The 16,922-nt window shown below is 37.1% G+C and overlaps 1 protein-coding gene across 5 annotated transcripts in view; it reads right to left on the minus strand.

The window, feature by feature from the left end:
• Positions 1 to 16,922, minus strand: part of CTNNA2 (catenin alpha 2) — a 1,359,097-nt gene that overhangs the window by 1,270,978 nt on the left and 71,197 nt on the right. Inside the window, exon 1 of one of the 5 annotated variants that reach the window (XM_027555569.1) lies at positions 5,025 to 5,047. The exons of the other annotated variants lie outside the window; for them this stretch is intronic. The gene's annotated coding sequence lies outside the window, so the exon portion shown is untranslated. Of the gene's footprint in view, positions 1 to 5,024; positions 5,048 to 16,922 lie in introns of those variants that run through there. 5 annotated transcript variants of the gene reach the window in all.

Genomic DNA, 16,922 nt, shown 5'->3' on the forward strand with positions numbered 1-16,922 from the left:
TGCCAAAGTCGTTGTATATAAAACTCCATTATCATAGTGGTATTTTTCTCCCTCTAGAGGTGAGAGGGTGAAACTATTTTTCATTTCTGCCTAATTTTTGTCACTTAGATATCTTCTTGTCAGCATTCCATCCCACATCCTTTTTACTTCTCCAAAACACATTTATTTAAGGATGCCTGGGAGTCAGGCATAACACTGGAATTTCAGTTCAGTTCAGTTCAGTTCAGTTCAGTTGCTCAGTGGTGTCTGACTCTTTGTGACCCCATGGTCAGGAATTTGGGATCTGCTAAAACCAAAGATAAAGATATTTCATGAATGTCTCAAAAAACGTGCAGAGTGACTGGTGGATTTCTAGTTTCTCCATCTTTTTATTTAGCTTTTTATTTTATATTGGAGTATAGCCAATTAAAAATCTTTGAACAGTTTCAGGTAAACAGCAAAGCAACTGAGCCATACATATACATGCATCTTTTTTCCCCAAACTCCCTCCCATCCAGGTTGCCACATATCATTGAGCAGAGTTGCATGGGCTATACAGTAGGTCCTTGGTGATTATCCATTTTAAATATAGCAGTCTGTACATGTCCATCCCAAACTCCCTAAATATCCCTTCCCCTCATTATTTCCCTGACTGGTAACCATAAGTTCATTCTCTGTTGAGTCTGTTTCTGTGTTGTATGTAAGTTCACTTGTATAATTTCTTTTTATATTCTGCATATAAGGGATATCATATGATATGAAATTTCTCCATCTTTGACATCAAGAAGCAAAATCTCAATCTGAGATGGGATAGCTATAATGGGCCTCTCTTGACCACAGGTATAGTTCAGACCTACTTGTGCCTTTCCTGTATTAATGGCAATCTGTAGTATCTTCTGAGAGCACAGCATTTGCCATTAAATTCTTTGTGTTCAGTGTCAGATGGCCCACAAGCTTGTGGGAGCTCTGCTCAGAAGAAATACCCTTCTTTTGTGATGAAGAACATCCGAGATTTGGAAGTTAAACCATATCGTCCTGATTTCGTCCCCAAACAGGTTTCTATTTTAAAAGCCAAAGCAACCCAAACACTTAATTTGATGACAAAGAGGGGACTGAAGAAAAATTACAGAAAAACTGACTCACTGGTGGAGGAGTTCAGATGTCTCATAAGCCCTATAGGCACCTTTAGTCAAAGGATTAAATCTTTAATGAGGCCTTGAAAAGAACAGTGAACTTCTGTCACCAAGAGGGAAATCCATGGCCTCAAGACATACCAGCATTATTACATATGGTTTCCAACCTGGCCTGGTACTTGATTACAAAATGAAGAGAATCCTAAGAAGAAAATAAAATGTAGGGAACAAAAAAAAAGAATCAAAGTAAAGTACAACAAATAATATTAGTAGTGATGTCAAACATGACAGGAGACCCAAACAAAATGAAGGTGGGCCACAATTATTATTAAAAAGGAGAGAGAAATGAAAGTTGGGATTGACATACACACTACTATATTTAAAACAGAGAACCAACAAGTACCTATTGTATAGCACAGTAGGTAAATATTCTGCAAAAATTTAAGGAAAAAGAATTTGAAAAAGAATAGATACATGTATATGTATAATCAAATCTCTCTGCTATACACCCAAAAGTAACACAACATTGTTACTCAACAGCTCAACTATACTTCAATATAAAATAAAAATAATTTTAAAAAGTGAAAGTGAAGTTGCTCAGTAGTGTCTGACTCTTTGCGACCCCATGGATTGTAGCCTACCACCCTCCTCCGTTCATGGGATTTTCCAGGCAAGAGTACTGGAGTGGGGTGCCATTTCCTTCTCCAGAGGATCTTCCTGACCCAGGGATCGAACCCAGGTCTCCCGCATTGTAGGCAGACACTTTACCATCTGAATAAAAAAAAGACTATACCAAAAACGCAGAGATAATCAGTGTGGCTCTTAAATGCATAGATACATACCATATACAGAAGACATATCTAAATCACAAAAAGACTGAAAGGAAAGAAAATATGTACCACTTGGACGATTAGATACAATTCTTAGCTAGGTAGGTATTAAGAGTTAATATAACTTAGCAATTAAGATAGAATGTACTGACTTGGAGATTGTCCAAAAAGCCAGAGCAGAACAGAGAGTCTATGAACAGATCTGTGCTATATGGGAAGTCACTGTGGACAGAGGGTTTATGGCAGGTGAGCTTGGAAACACAGTCTACAGATGCTACTGGGACAACTGGTCATTTAACCACACTATGAAAAACATCATTAGATTCCTACCTGACCCACAGATTAAAAATATTTTCCAGACAAATGATAGATCTGAATATAAAATGAAAAGAATTAAACTAAAAAGAAAACATTGGAGAATATTTTTCTGTCTTTAAGATTAGAATTCTTAAATAAGATGCCCTCTGCTAAAAAAGAAATCCACAAAATGCAAGTTAAAACAATGATAAATTATAGTGGTGTCAAAAGGCCCCATTAAATGAAAAAAATAACAGAAAACATTTAAACTTTATGCAACTGACAAAGGGATATTATCTTGAAATTACAATGAAGCCCACATACTAATAAGAAAAAGACAGATGATCTAATAGAAGAAAAGCAAAAATATCTAAACAGGAAAGTTAAAAAGCAAAATAATAATGAAATATGTACTTCTATTTATGGAGCTACTGAGTGTTGGAGTATTTTTCACTTATTTACAATTTTCCTTCAGCTGCTGGGCTGTCCAGGGACACTAGTACAGGTGAGGATTTCCACCTGGCAGCTACTCAGACCTCAGTAACCACTCCTGATTAAAGGCACTGACGGCGTTAGTTTACTAAAGCATCATTTAAGTAATCTATTCAAACATTTTCCACTTACATTTACCAAATGAATTTATAAAATGTTAAAGTATCAGATAAAAAGGACACAATATCACCTTCTTAAACGTAAGGGCTGAATTAAACATAGACTCTCCTATTTTTAGAACAGCAAATGTACTCAGTTTTGAGTGACTACATGAAGCAAAACTGTCATAAACACATGCAGAGTGCCAACATTATTAAACTGGTACCATCTTAAAATACCACTTACGTTTATACACCTGACCTAATTGGATTTCAAACTCATGGGGGGAAAAGTGTTATGCTAAAGCACCAAAGTAATTAATATTGTAAATTAAATTTTAGACTACCTACAAAAAATTATTTAGAAAGGATGAAGGTAATTCTTCTACTAATCAAAAATATTACATAATTTTTTATAATTTTTTCAAGCTTGAAATAATTTGTAATAGTTTTCCTAAAGCTTGAAAAGACAAACATAACCAGTACCTTGATATATCATTGCAAAATAACCTTATATAACATTTCTAAATGAAAGCTATCTTTGATATGAATCCATATTTTCACAAAACTCAGCTAAATAAAGACATCTTATCTAAATTCCTAGCTACATTTTGATGTCATTAAATATCATTTAATAGAGTACTGGAAATTTTTATTTAAAAACAAATTAGTGAAATTAAACTAAAAATGCTTAAACTAAAAATGCAACATTGCTTCAAAGACTGAAGACAGCATTAAACATTTTGAAAGTACCTAGGGGTGTTAAACAACAATCCTGCAATGGAGTCAAATTATAAGAACTTACAGGTGACCATACTATCTTAATGCTAGGTAAAACACATGCCTTAAGCATGTGAACTATGGTTCTCATAGGAATATTTGATATGCACTGAGATCAAAAGGAAAACAATGAACTCAAAGAAACCTTAAAATGTAAAACCAACATGAAGAACTTGACTACAAACTGGCATACTCATATTCTCAAATGAGTAAACTTAAGTAAAATAAAGTTAAAGTGGAAGTCATGTTTCATGTTTTTAGTAGACACTTTTTCCTAAGTGATGCATAAAAAATAACTTCATATAAGAAAACAAGGGAATCTCTGACCTTCTCCATTTATGAATGACTCTAATTTATTGTAATACCATGTTTAAATTCATAAGGCTTTTAATTTAGACTCTATAAATAACTGACCCATATATTTTACGACAGGCTCAATGCCTAGTAAAGCTGTAGCTTCAAGAATAAGAGAAAAGCAAACACTAAAAATGAATGATATCATCTATCAATGAGCATGCACATCCCATAAATTTAATCTCAGATATACTAATACCTGGTCTTATGAACAACACATAAATATATGAGCCTTGACTAACAAAATGATGAAATTCTTGCTCTGGGCTCTTCAGATGGAATTAAACTAAAATAGAACATATACCTTTTTAAAGTAATATGGGTGCTTTTTTTGTTTGCTAACTAATATAAATCACATATTTTTAGCTTGTTTAGTTTTAAAAATTTTATACATCTGTGTAACTACCACCTAAAATAAGACAGTAAAAAAATAGATAAAATGTTCATCTCCCATACAATCCCCTTTACTTCCTTCTATTTAATTCTACTCCTCCCAAACCCAGATAAATGTGGTTGATTTTTTTAACAAAGCAAATAGAACTATGTATCTAGATATCCCAATCAGCAATTTTACTGAATTGAAATCACCATTACTAACAAATTTTTAATCTCATTTATACGTGTTTTCAGAACCTGAATAGTGACTAACTCATCTTTTAAATGTTTGATTATTGAGAAAAAAATTCCCAAAGTCATTCATAAATAAGTCCTTAAAAAAAAAAAAAGATAATTACAGAGAAGAAAAAGGAGGTAACATAGTCCAGATACCCAAGTGCCAAGCACTGAGCTAACCATTTTAGACCAATGCTCACAAGCGCTGTTCATAGCAACCTTAAGAGACAGTTATGATTATCCGTATTCTGGAAATGAAGAAGCTGAGATTCAACAATATGAAGCAATTTAGCCAGGATTCCTCATTTGTAGACCCAGGATTCAAGTTCAGATCTTTTCCTCCAAAACTACACTCCAGGGAGACACTATGCAGTGGTTAACACTGTTTGGAGGGAAAAACGAAGCCTCAGGACTTCCTTTCCCTCTCTCCAGGCTCTCAGTACACTTACCTACTGTGTGGTGATGGGAGGCAAGCCAGGCAGCAGCAGAAGGCTAAGCAGATCGACGATGCCGGTCCTGGGAAAAGTCAGACTGACTTGAAGCAGTTCATGAAAAATGAACATCTGGGAGCAAACCAGAGCAGCAGAGCCATCTTCCTGGAGCTGACTGGATCATCCACAGGCAGTGCTCTAAGAAGCACTGGTGAGGAATTCCACCCCACTCTCTCCAGTTACATGACCAAAGGTATGATGGTGCTTGTAGGATTTCAAGCTATGCTTCATATTCTTTGGGGAAATGACTCAAACCAGCTCAACAGAGACAAGATGATGACAGTTGACAACCTCAGTCACCCATGGCAGCCCAGAGAATGACGACAATGCCAGGTTTTTGTTTTGTTTTTACAATATTTTTCTGCTATGAGGGCACAGTAGGCAGATAGAGGCACATGACAGGCATGGTAATTTCAACTGAGTGAATCAGTAAAAATATTTCCTTGAGAACAGATAAACTCAAAGAGCTAAGGGCTTTCCACCGTAAGAAGATATTTTGCTTTGCAGAATACCTAACAAAATATTTCTAAGTATAACACTGAAACTTACTATGTTCCTTTCAAAATATCTGATGTAGGTAATCAAAAATCAAAATGGAAATGTTAGTTTTTTCATGCTTCCTTCCAGAATATGACATCAGTGCTTCCTTATTTCCTCAAGAGAATCTGACCAGATGGTATGGAAGGTGGATCACCAAATCCTTACAGAATCTCTGAGCATTTCTGAAACGTGATTATCAATATCCAGGTTTTCAGCAATGTCATCACAATTCTCTTCTTAAATGAGAGAGACTTGCTTGAGGAGAAAGTGCAAACAGTGAGCACCAGAGCTTATTTCTTAGAACTTGAAGGGGATCTTCACTACTTAAAGGACATCCAAAAATTCCTGACTGGATGTTGCTGTTAACAAGGCCAGAACCAGCTGCAGAAGCTCATACACCAGTGTCTCATAGTACTATCAACATGGAAACACCTGCCTTATTTTCTGATATGTGCCAGGTACTACTGTTCATGACAACTTTAAGCACCAAATGCTACTGTGATGCACAAAGGACTTTCAATTCTAGTATTAATATCTTTTCACATTTTTAATGGCTTTCTGTTTCATTTCTCAAGACAAGTGTTTAAAACAAGAAGTAGAAAAATCTTGGTTCTGTGCTTAACTTCTTGGAAACAGTCCTTCATCTGCAGACTTTGGTTTATCACTGAAATCTGTTGAACAACCCAGTGCCAGTATCTGCAAAGTGCAGGCTTAGATCAGTTTCACCGTAGCTATGATGAGTTAAGTGGTAATTTCCTCAGTTCAGTTCAGTCATTCAGTAGTATTCGACTTTGCAACCCCATGGACTGCAGCACACTAGGCCTCCCTGCCCATCACCAACTCCCAGAGCTTGCTCAAACTCATATCTATCGAGAGGTGATGCCATCCAACCATCTCATCCTCTGTTGTCCCCTATTCCTCCTGCCTTCAATCTTTCCCAGTAGCAGTCTTTTCAAATGAGTCAGCTCTTCGCATCAGGTGGACAAAGTATTGGAGTTTCAGCTTCAGCATCAGTCCTTCCAATGAATATTCAGGATTGATTTCCTTTAGGATTGACTGGTTTGATCTCCTTGCAGTCCAAGGGACTCTCAAGAGTCTTCTCCAGCACCACAGTTCAAAAGCATCGATTCTTTGGCACTCAGTTTTCTTTATGGTCCAACTCTCACATCCATATGTGACTACTGGAAAACCCATAGCTTTGAGAATACGGACCTTTGTTGGCAAAGTAATGTCTTTGCTAGGTAATTTCCTAGCAGACCTCAAACTAAATTTCAATGTTTCCACTTCTCTGTTGATGCTAACTCTTGGCATCCTTACATATTAACTTGGTAGGTATGAGTTAAGGACAAGCAACACAAGAAAGATTAAGTTATCTTTCCTCCGCCTTACATCTGTTACCTATCTTTATGGTGGCCTCCTACTTTGAAAGGGGTATTGCAAAAAAGATTAATGTAAGGAATGGCTTTCCATAAGTTTACATAATTTATCCTTTATGTTTTTAAAATCGCTTTTACACCCAACACTCATCTTGTTTTTAAATTCAGTGGTTTCTGAATACAATGTTCTTAAGGTTTTAATGTTTACACAGTGATTTCTGGTGTGATGCTAATGAAGAGTTTGCAAGTGGTACCAAAAAGCAAAAGCTACATGAATGCCATACATAATGTTCTGATCAAAAGGAGAGAGTGAAAAAGACTTTGCCTTTCTCATATTTAATTATCATGTAGTTAATATGCCATATGAAGAACATTCTGGCCATAACAGCCACTAAAACCTACAAGCAACTTCATAATAGAACTGGCTAAATAAATAAATACTTTCCATAAATATTTTTAGAAATAGAAAATTAAATGTCACTATATTTTTTTAATTTTATTTTATTTTTAAACTTTACATAATTGTATTAGCTTTGCCAAATATCAAAATGAATCCATCACAGGTATACATGTGTTCCCCATCCTGAACCCTCCTCCCTCCTCCCTCCCCATACCATCCCTCTGGGTCGTCCCAGTGCACTAGCCCCAAGCATCCAGTATCGTGCATTGAACCTGGACTGGCATCTCGTTTAATGTCACTATATTTTAATAGGCTTCCCTGGTGGCTCAAGTGGTAAAGCATCTGTCCACAATGAAGGAAATCCAGGTTCAATCTCTGGGTTGGGAAGATCCCCTGGAGAAGGAAATAGCAGCCCACTCCAATACTCTTGCTAAATTTCTTAGCATCAGAGACTTCTACAGTGTTAAGAGACATAAGGTAAAATATATTGACCTGGTAATCTTTTAAATAAGAAAACTAAAACAGAGAACAATAAGGAGTCAAAATTGGATATAAAACCCATGCTCCTACTCCAAGTGTGAGTTCCTCTCCAAGTTTTCTGGGAAATCTCATCTACAGTTTTCAAGTTAACTTTAGTCTCAATGCTTTCCTCAAAAGTAATCAAATACAGAGGTTTGGTATGAAAACAGAGCAAAGCAGACATGTTTGGGTAGAAGCTGCTGGGGAACTGCAAGTTCCAGTCTACTCTCTTTCCATCCCCAGTCATATTTTCAGGCATCCCTAAGATTTGGTGGAATACAGTTAGAAAGCCATATGTTCTACACCATATCAACTCATAAAATAAACCTGGAAAATTCTCAAGTTTTAAAATGTGAAAATGAATTAAAATATCAATACAAAAGAGAGATTGCAGTTCAATATAACAATATGAGAACGGTGCCAAGCTAGTTCATAAGTAAGCACCAAATGAATGAGGATGAATATGAGTACCCTTAGGAGTTCAGAAAAGAAAACACCACAGTGTTCTGGCCATGGTGTGGAGTGAGTTATGCAAGAGAGGACTCCCTTTGAGGTAGGAGGTAGATGGGTCCCTGAATTGAACAACTGGAGTTTATCAAGTGGAGTAAATTGTAGCTCTGTTATCCCTAGACACTTCAAGGACAAAGTTAATGGCAGGAGCTAAGCTTTACTGGAATAAAGAGATAAGACAATCACGTCAATCACTCCTGAGGTCAAGGAAACCTCCCTGACTGAATATGCACAAGAAGATTCCTTGGGGGTCAGCAAGGGAGGGGGATGCCACCCCATAATAGGTGGTATCAACTTCCCATAGGCCTTCACACTGGAATCCATCTTGGAAAAAAGATGTGCACACATATTGGTGGTGGTGGTGGTGGTTTAGTAGCTGAGTCGTGTCCGACTCTTGCAAACCTGTGGACTGTAGCCTGCCAGGCTCCTCTGTCCACGGGATTCTCCAGGCGGGAATACTGGAGTGGGTTGCCATTTCCTTCTCCAGAGGATCTTCCCGACTCAGGAATCGAACCTGGGTCTCCTGCACTGCAGGCAGATTCTTTACCAACTGAATTATGAGGGAAACCCCGCACATATATTGATGAGGGCCCTAAGATAGGTCAGTTGTGAGAGAAAAAGTGAGATAACTGACTAGAGGGAACAAAGACCCAAAAAAACCCTATATAAATGGTTTAACTGCCTCTTTATTGAGCTCTTCCTCAACAAAGAGTTCACCTACACCCTTTCCCTCTGGGTGTGTATTCCTGTTTCACTTCTGTCTAAATACACTGTGTCTCTGCATGCTCTTCCACACGTTATGTTGTGCTAATAATAATAAACTTTGTACCTGATTTTATAGTTTTTGCCTGCTTGAAATATTTTTGTTTTCAATGGGGGCAAGAACCAGGGCAGCTTTGCTTACAGCATCTAGCCCCTAGTGGTCTAGTGGCCAGGATTCCTGGTTTTCCTGCAGGTTTCCCAGATTCACTTCCTAGGCAGGGAACTAAGATCCTGCTTTAACACCACTCACTGCTGTATCTCCAAGGTCAGCTTGGATCTTAAAATATAGTTAATACTTAAATAAGAGGAGGGTAGTAGCGAACAAGGAAATATTAAGAAAAACAGCATCAGCAATAGCACTGGAACAAGAACAATATAATTTCAGCAGGAGAGAGTAAGCATACCAACTAAGCTCAAAATATAGGCTGGGAAAACTGAAAAAGGTGAAGTTAAACCCTGAAACATATATTGAGTTAGATTATTTCAAGTTAATGAGTTCTGACTTTATCCTGCAGGCTACAGGGAAATACTGAAGGTTTCTGAATCATGGTAGCAGTGTGATCAAAGTGTTTTAGGAGTTTTATTGAAACAGTGGTGTGAAGATATTCTAGGAAAGATAAAAACTAGAGGAGAAAGATCAGTTAGGAGGTTGTGTGAAGACATCCAGGCACGATAACGATCAAACCAGGTTAAAAGCTAAAGGAATATATATATAATAATTTATATATAAATTATTATATTATATTCCTGGAGAAGGAAATGACAACCACTCCACTATTCTTGCCTGGGAAATCCCATAAAAGGAGGAGCCTAGCAGGTTATTGTCCATGGGGTCCCAAGAGTCAGACAAGAGGGAGTGACTAAGCCATCACCATATATATACACATATATATGTGTGTGTGTGTGTATATATATATATATATATATATGCTATGCTAAGTCACTTCAGTCGTGTCCGACTCTGTGTGACTCCATAGACAGCAGCCCACCAGGCTTCCCCGTCCCTGGGATTCTCCAGGCAAGAACACTGGAGTGGGTTGCCATTTCCTTCTCCAATGCGTGAAAAGTGAAAGTGAAGTCGCTCAGTCGTGTCCAACTCTCAGTGACCCCATGGACTGCAGCCTACCAGGCTCCTCCGTCCATGGGATTTTCCAGGCAAGAGTACTGGAGTGGGGTGCCATTGCCTTCTCTCTCTCTCTCTCTCTCTCTCTCTCTCTATATATATATATATATGAAAGAAGGAAGATTTAAAAGGACTTCACAAGTTACCTGTCATTCTAGATATTAGAAAAACACGCTGGATATTTACCAGAAGTCTCATCAAGGGTATTTCAGATGATAATTGAACTACATGAACTCTAAAGTTCCTCTCCAATTCTGAAATTAAAAATTTAAGTAACAGACTGAATATGCTGATAAGGTGGCATGGATAGTGGCCAAAACTTAAGTTTAAACTTGGGTGACTACATGAATGATGGATATCATTTCTAAGGTGAGACATCAATTCTAAAAAAGAAATAAAAAGTAGGCCTGATTTCTTTTAAAATGCTGAAATAATTTAAGCCAAAAAAAAAAACTCAAGTAGCATATTGTAGCACATAATCCTCTAGATTCAAGTGCTTCTAATGATTTAATGACCCACATTTTCCCAGGTTATACACATCAAGGAGATAGCTCAGAACAAAGTGAACTGGGTTGTTATCAGTACTGATATAAAGTAGAGCAAAATCATTAAACATTCGGTCTTTTCAACCAGCCACATAGGCACTCAACAGTAGGAAAATTACCCTGAGTATGAGTGAGAACAGCACACATACTTTATAGTTTGGCTCTTTCATATTTATTTTTTTTTCATTAGTTCATTGGTCTCCTGAGGGCAGCAATATACTGTTCCATTTTCTTTGTAACTGTGCGCAGCACTTAATCTACATGTTCTATGCAAAAAGAAGAGTGACTAATTCATCTTCAATTTTAGTTCACTATTATCTCTAGATCTCTTTTCACTTATTAAACTTACAGTGAGTCATTCTCATTTTCTACATTCATAGCTTATTATTATTCTGCAGGGTACTTCCCTGAATGTGCCCCCAATGAAATTTACTATCAAATTTTCCCATCTCTTTTTCAATTTATACAAGTGCTTTGAATTCTACATTTAGCCTGAAGTATTCCCAGTGTGATCTACAATTACCATCATACTTTCTATGCTGACAGGTTACAATCAGCAAATTTCATCATCAGGTTCTTAATTACTTTATCTGAATTGGATCATACAATTTCTATACAGTTATTCATGAGAAATTCTTTTCCGTGTTTACAGCAGCTTCAGCAACAGTATCTCACTTTATATCCCAGAAATACATAAAGGAAAATTATTCCTGGGATCTATTTAAACACCAGGGATTGTGATAGTAAGTCCTTACAGAACACAATTTAAGAGATGCTAAAGCTGCAATTCCAGTACTTTGGCCACCTCATGCGAAGAATTGACTCATTGGAAAAGACTCTGATGCTGGGAGGGATTGGGGGCAGGAGGAGAAGGGGACGACAGAGGATGAGATGGCTGGATGGCATCACTGACTCAATGGACGTGAGTCTGGGTGAACTCCGGGAGTTGGTGATGGACAGGGAGGCCTGGCGTGCTGCGATTCATGGGGTCGCAAAGAGTCGGACACAACTGAGCGACTGAACTGAACTGAGGTCCATAAAGATGCTTGAGTCCAAAAAATTGATGCTTTTGAATTGTGGTGCTGGTAAAGACTCTTGAGAGTCCCTTAGACTGCAAGGAGATCAAACCAGTCAATCCTAATGGAAATCAACCCTGAATATTCAATGGAAGGACAGATGCTGAAGCTGAGGCTCCAATACTTTGGCCACCTGATGTGAACAGTCGATTCAATGGAAAAGACCCTGATCCTGGGAAAGACTGAAGGCAAAAGGAGAAGGGGTGGCAGAGGATGAGATGGATAGATAGCATCACCAACTCAATGAACATGAGTCTGAGCAAACTCTGGGAGATAGTAAAGGACAGGGAAGCCTGGTGTGCTGCAGTCCATGAAGTCCCAAAGAGTTGGACATGACTGAGTAAATGAACAATAGCAACAAAATTATCTCAAAAGAAAGAAACCTCATACTAGGGGAATAAACCACTAAATTGATCAACTTCAGAGAGTGCTGGACCTATGTTCTTGAAAACCTTTCAAGAAATAATAGATTGGGAGAGGTAACTATCTGCTCTGGGTCAATTAGACATCCATCTGTCATAATTCAAAACCATATACTAGGACTTTCCTGGTGGTCCAGTGGCTAAGACTCTGTGCTTCCAATGCAAGGGGCCAAGGTTTGATCCCTGGTCAGGGAACTAGATGCCACATGCCACAACTTAGAGTTTGGGTGCCACAACTAAGACCTGTTTAACAAATGAACAAATATTTTTAAAATAAATAAAAATAAATGACACATTTTCTTATATAGTTCTAGCTCATTAAAAATTCCTGAAGAATAAAATCTGCAGAATACCAATGAAGAGTAGAGCAATTCCACCTTTCTTTAGATATCAGGAGCAAATGATAGCTGTAAAAACCCTGAAGTTCTGTCCTTAATTATAAATGGCAACATCATTGACACATGTGAATTTAAACTTATCCATCAGTTCAAAGTCCTGGTTTAAAACATTTACAAGTCAAGATATATAATAAAAATCTCTAAGTATTATAAAGTAATGCTGTTATAATGTGAGAATTGTACATAATGATTCCAATTTACTGGGTTCAAGAGCACATTACTGCAATTTAACCAGTCATTATAAACCATGGCCTCATTTTAGTTCAGCTGTGTTAATTTAGAAAGTAATAAAATGGGTTTTTAGAATTTATGGCCTGGTTTTCTCCACAATAAATATCAATACATTCAATTCCAAAAGAGCTTTAGCATGAGAAGTAATTATAATGTTTTATTTGCACCTTAATAGATTTTCTAAAAGTCTCAGTCTACATATGTTGCCTAAGCCTAACTGACATTAAATTTGTATTTTCTCCAGTAGTCATTAAATAGGAATATGGTGTTTCCAATGCAGACACAACCATTAAGTAAGTGACTTTGGTGATTATATTTGTGACAATGGTATCAAGTTCTCCATTAATTCTTGGATGGTTTAATGTTCTAAGACCTACCAGATTCCTGGAAACACACATGGGATAGGACATTAAAAATTAGGTAGAAAATAAAGCAGTGAAGAACAAAAGAAATGCACTTAGAATTCCTTTATAAATCATTCAGTGCTTCTCAAGACAAAGAATCAAGTTCAAATCTTTAGTATACCATGCCTTCAGGACCTGAGCCCTCTTCACATTTACTGTCTCCTACCTTCTCAATTCCCAGTACTAAACCCCCTACTAATCCCCTACTGAAACATTTCCCCTACATTTACATGCATTCATGCCCCATGATTCTCCTGGCAGCCTCCTGAAGATTCCTCCACTCAGCTTAAAAGGACTCTAACCATAACCACTCCCTGAGAATATAGCTACTCCCAGAAGGGCTCCCATAATGCCCTGTACAGATACCTGTCACCATACCTAATGCAACCAAGGCAACAATTTACTGTTTGCTTTATCCTCTAGATGGTGAAAATAGCTCTAATTTTGCTTTTTTGTATAATTCCCAATACACAGTTAATAGGTCTTTTAAATAAATGTATGATTAAGTAATTTATAAAATTAGAAATGTCAATATATCATAGTTACATATATAATGGGTTCAACATTTACTAAATAAATGAAACAAATATTTACCTAGCAATTATGATGTCAGACATTATACTATACTATATACTTCACTATACTATCATGAAGAAAAGATACAAAGAAGAATACACAAAAACATAACTATGAAGATATTCACATTTATCAGATAAAAATTTATCTACCTCCTATATGTAAATGGTATAAGAAGCACTACATGATGTCCGAAAAAAGGTGTCGTGTCTTTCTCAGGTCAGTGTCTTTAATGCCTACCTTCTTCCCCGCCAAGTCTGCAGACAGGCTAAGAACAGTCCATTTTTCTCTGGTTCAGTGATTCTTTTTTCAGGTGCCATCTCTCTCCTCTATTTCAAACCATTTGTTCTGATCTGATTGGAGCCTCTAGTTTGTACCGTTCCTCAAAGCCTAACCATCTGGGGTTGATGAGTCATTGCTTGATTTTGGCTTCTTCCCAGGATGCTGTATTGTAAAACAACACTTCCCCTGGCTCCCCTTTTTGTGGCCTCTCCATAAACAATGGCCACCTGACCTCAGACTGCAATTCCAAGGAATTCATCCAACATCTCTGCCTATACTTGACTGGAAATGGGGTACTGGTCGAGCCAGTAAAGAAGATTTAACTTAACTCTGACTAGGAGAAAAAGTGAAAGCTATACCAGGGCAAAAACATTTAAATCAGTCCTTACCTCTTAGTGCAGGTGGAGAAAATAATAGGCAGAAAGCAGAGGTGCCTTCCTGCTTGAATAATGGTATAAAATATAAAACTGAAAGGCCTGTGCAGGTGAAGTCAAGCAGACTCGCCTGCTTTAGTCACACTCAATCACACACCCAGTAAATGTGGAAACATTAAAATGTTGTAAAATACCTAGGAGGGCCAGATTAAGGTTTATAAGAAATTCAGGAAAAATTTCATCTTTTAGAGAAAAGAGATGAAATCCATTTGGCAAAGAGAATATGTTACAAATGATAACACCTTAAGAAAAAAGGAACAGCGCGACTTCATGAAATTGGCCTTATGCAATCTCAAGGCTATTTACTTGTCAAGGTACCTTAGTCAAATAAATTTCCTTCTTCCAACTCAGCTTTCTCATCTATAAAATAAGTTATTTTTTGTAAATTATAATTTAAAATTATAATTTTTGAATGTGTTATGCCTTTTCTACATGTTTATCCAAACTTTTTTTAGTATTTTCATTTAAATTCTTGTTAATATTGAGTATTTACCATTTTATTATGCGTTTCATTGATTAAAGCAAATAATAAATATGTTACTTCTGTTCTTAATATATCATTTTAGTAAGAATTTTAAGTAGAGGTATTCTAACGGCAAGAAATTAAAGTAGGGTTATTTTCCAAATACCACACAACTTAAAAGCATTTCATTGTATCACATTGGACAGGTATGAATTGTACACAGATTACCATACTAAAGAGAAGAAAATAAGACTAGGATTGAATTTCTGTTTTCCTTAAGTTTTCCAGTTAATATTTTCTCATCATATTATGCAAAATATCATATTTTCTTTCATCCATATAATCATTAACTATCTCACATGACTGTCTGCCTATGTGCACAGCCAACAGTAAGAAAGTGAAATGAAAAAAATCAGTTAAGTGTGTCAGCATTTCATTTTTAGGGTCTCTGCATATCAAGATACAATTTCAATATGCAGTAGATTTAGCTTTGCTGAAAATAAAAGTAGAGAACCACTTTGTTTGGCAACACTATGAAAACTTCTACTTTTCTCTTAATGAATGAAATTATTCTTCAAGGAAAAGAATGTTTTCCTGAGAGAAATAGACATTTGGACCTGAATACTGAAAAGATGGCTCTTCATTTACCTGTTTTTCTTCTCCCCCTTGCTACATGGGAAAGGTCTTTTAAAGGGTGGAAACAGTCAGAAGGCACAACCTGTTATTAGATGATCAGGAATTAATTTTGTGGTGATTTTTTTTTTTTAATGAACTACTCTGAAAGCTGGTGATAAGCATTTATTTACTGGGTAAGTTTGAAGACCACACTCAAACAATAAGACCCCAATAAATGCTGTTTCAATAATTGTCAAATAGATTTATCCCCCTTGCTTTCTCTTTATCACCGTGTTCTATTTCCCACAGGGTCTTCCCAGGTGACACAAGGGGTAAAGAACCTGCCAGACAACCACGCAAAAGATAAAAGAGATGCGAATTCAATCCCTGGGTCAGGAAAATCCCCTGGAGGAGGGCATGGCAATCCACTCTATTCTTGCCTGGAGAATCCCATGAACAGAGGAGCCTGGCAGGCTACGGTCTATAGGGTCTCAAAGAGTTGGACACAACTGTGACACAAGTGACTTAGCACACACACACACACTGTTAGACACAAACACTCTGATATGTTCTTCTTATGGCACATCATGTGCCTAGTTCTTTGTCTACTTCTGTGGATGCTACTCATTTTGTCTTCCTGGGCTCTATTTATGGAATAACTGCCAATTCTCAGGATTCAACCCACAGTCCCCTATTCTCTTTGTGATTTTTTTCCTGGAAAATCTCCCAAACTATGGCTTCAACAGCCACTTATGTCTTGATAAACTTAAACCCTATTATCCTCAGCACATATCTGTCTCCTGAGTTCTAGATTCCTATCTCTAATAACCTACTGGGTATTTCTTCTTGACAGCCTTCAGGTGCTTCACATGAAACAAACTGCTAGTTGAATTCATTTTATTTTAGAAAAAATATGTGCTTCTCTTCACACATGATTCCACCCATTGAACAAAAAGAAACCCGAGGATGTTCCTGGACTCTACCTTTCCCCACTAATTACATCTCTCAACCACGCAGTCCCATAGATTCTACCTGCTTAATATCGCTTAAAGTAGTCCATGACTTTCAAATCTACTACCAATATCTTAAGTTGGTCTATCATTATTTCTTATTGGACCAGCTTTCTAAGTCCTCTCCCTGACCCCAAATGTGCCCCCACCACCAGACCATCATGATCCTG

The sequence above is a fragment of the Bos indicus x Bos taurus genome, chromosome 11 (genome assembly GCF_003369695.1).
Source record: "Bos indicus x Bos taurus breed Angus x Brahman F1 hybrid chromosome 11, Bos_hybrid_MaternalHap_v2.0, whole genome shotgun sequence".
In the NCBI taxonomy this organism is placed as follows: Eukaryota; Metazoa; Chordata; class Mammalia; order Artiodactyla; family Bovidae; genus Bos; species Bos indicus x Bos taurus.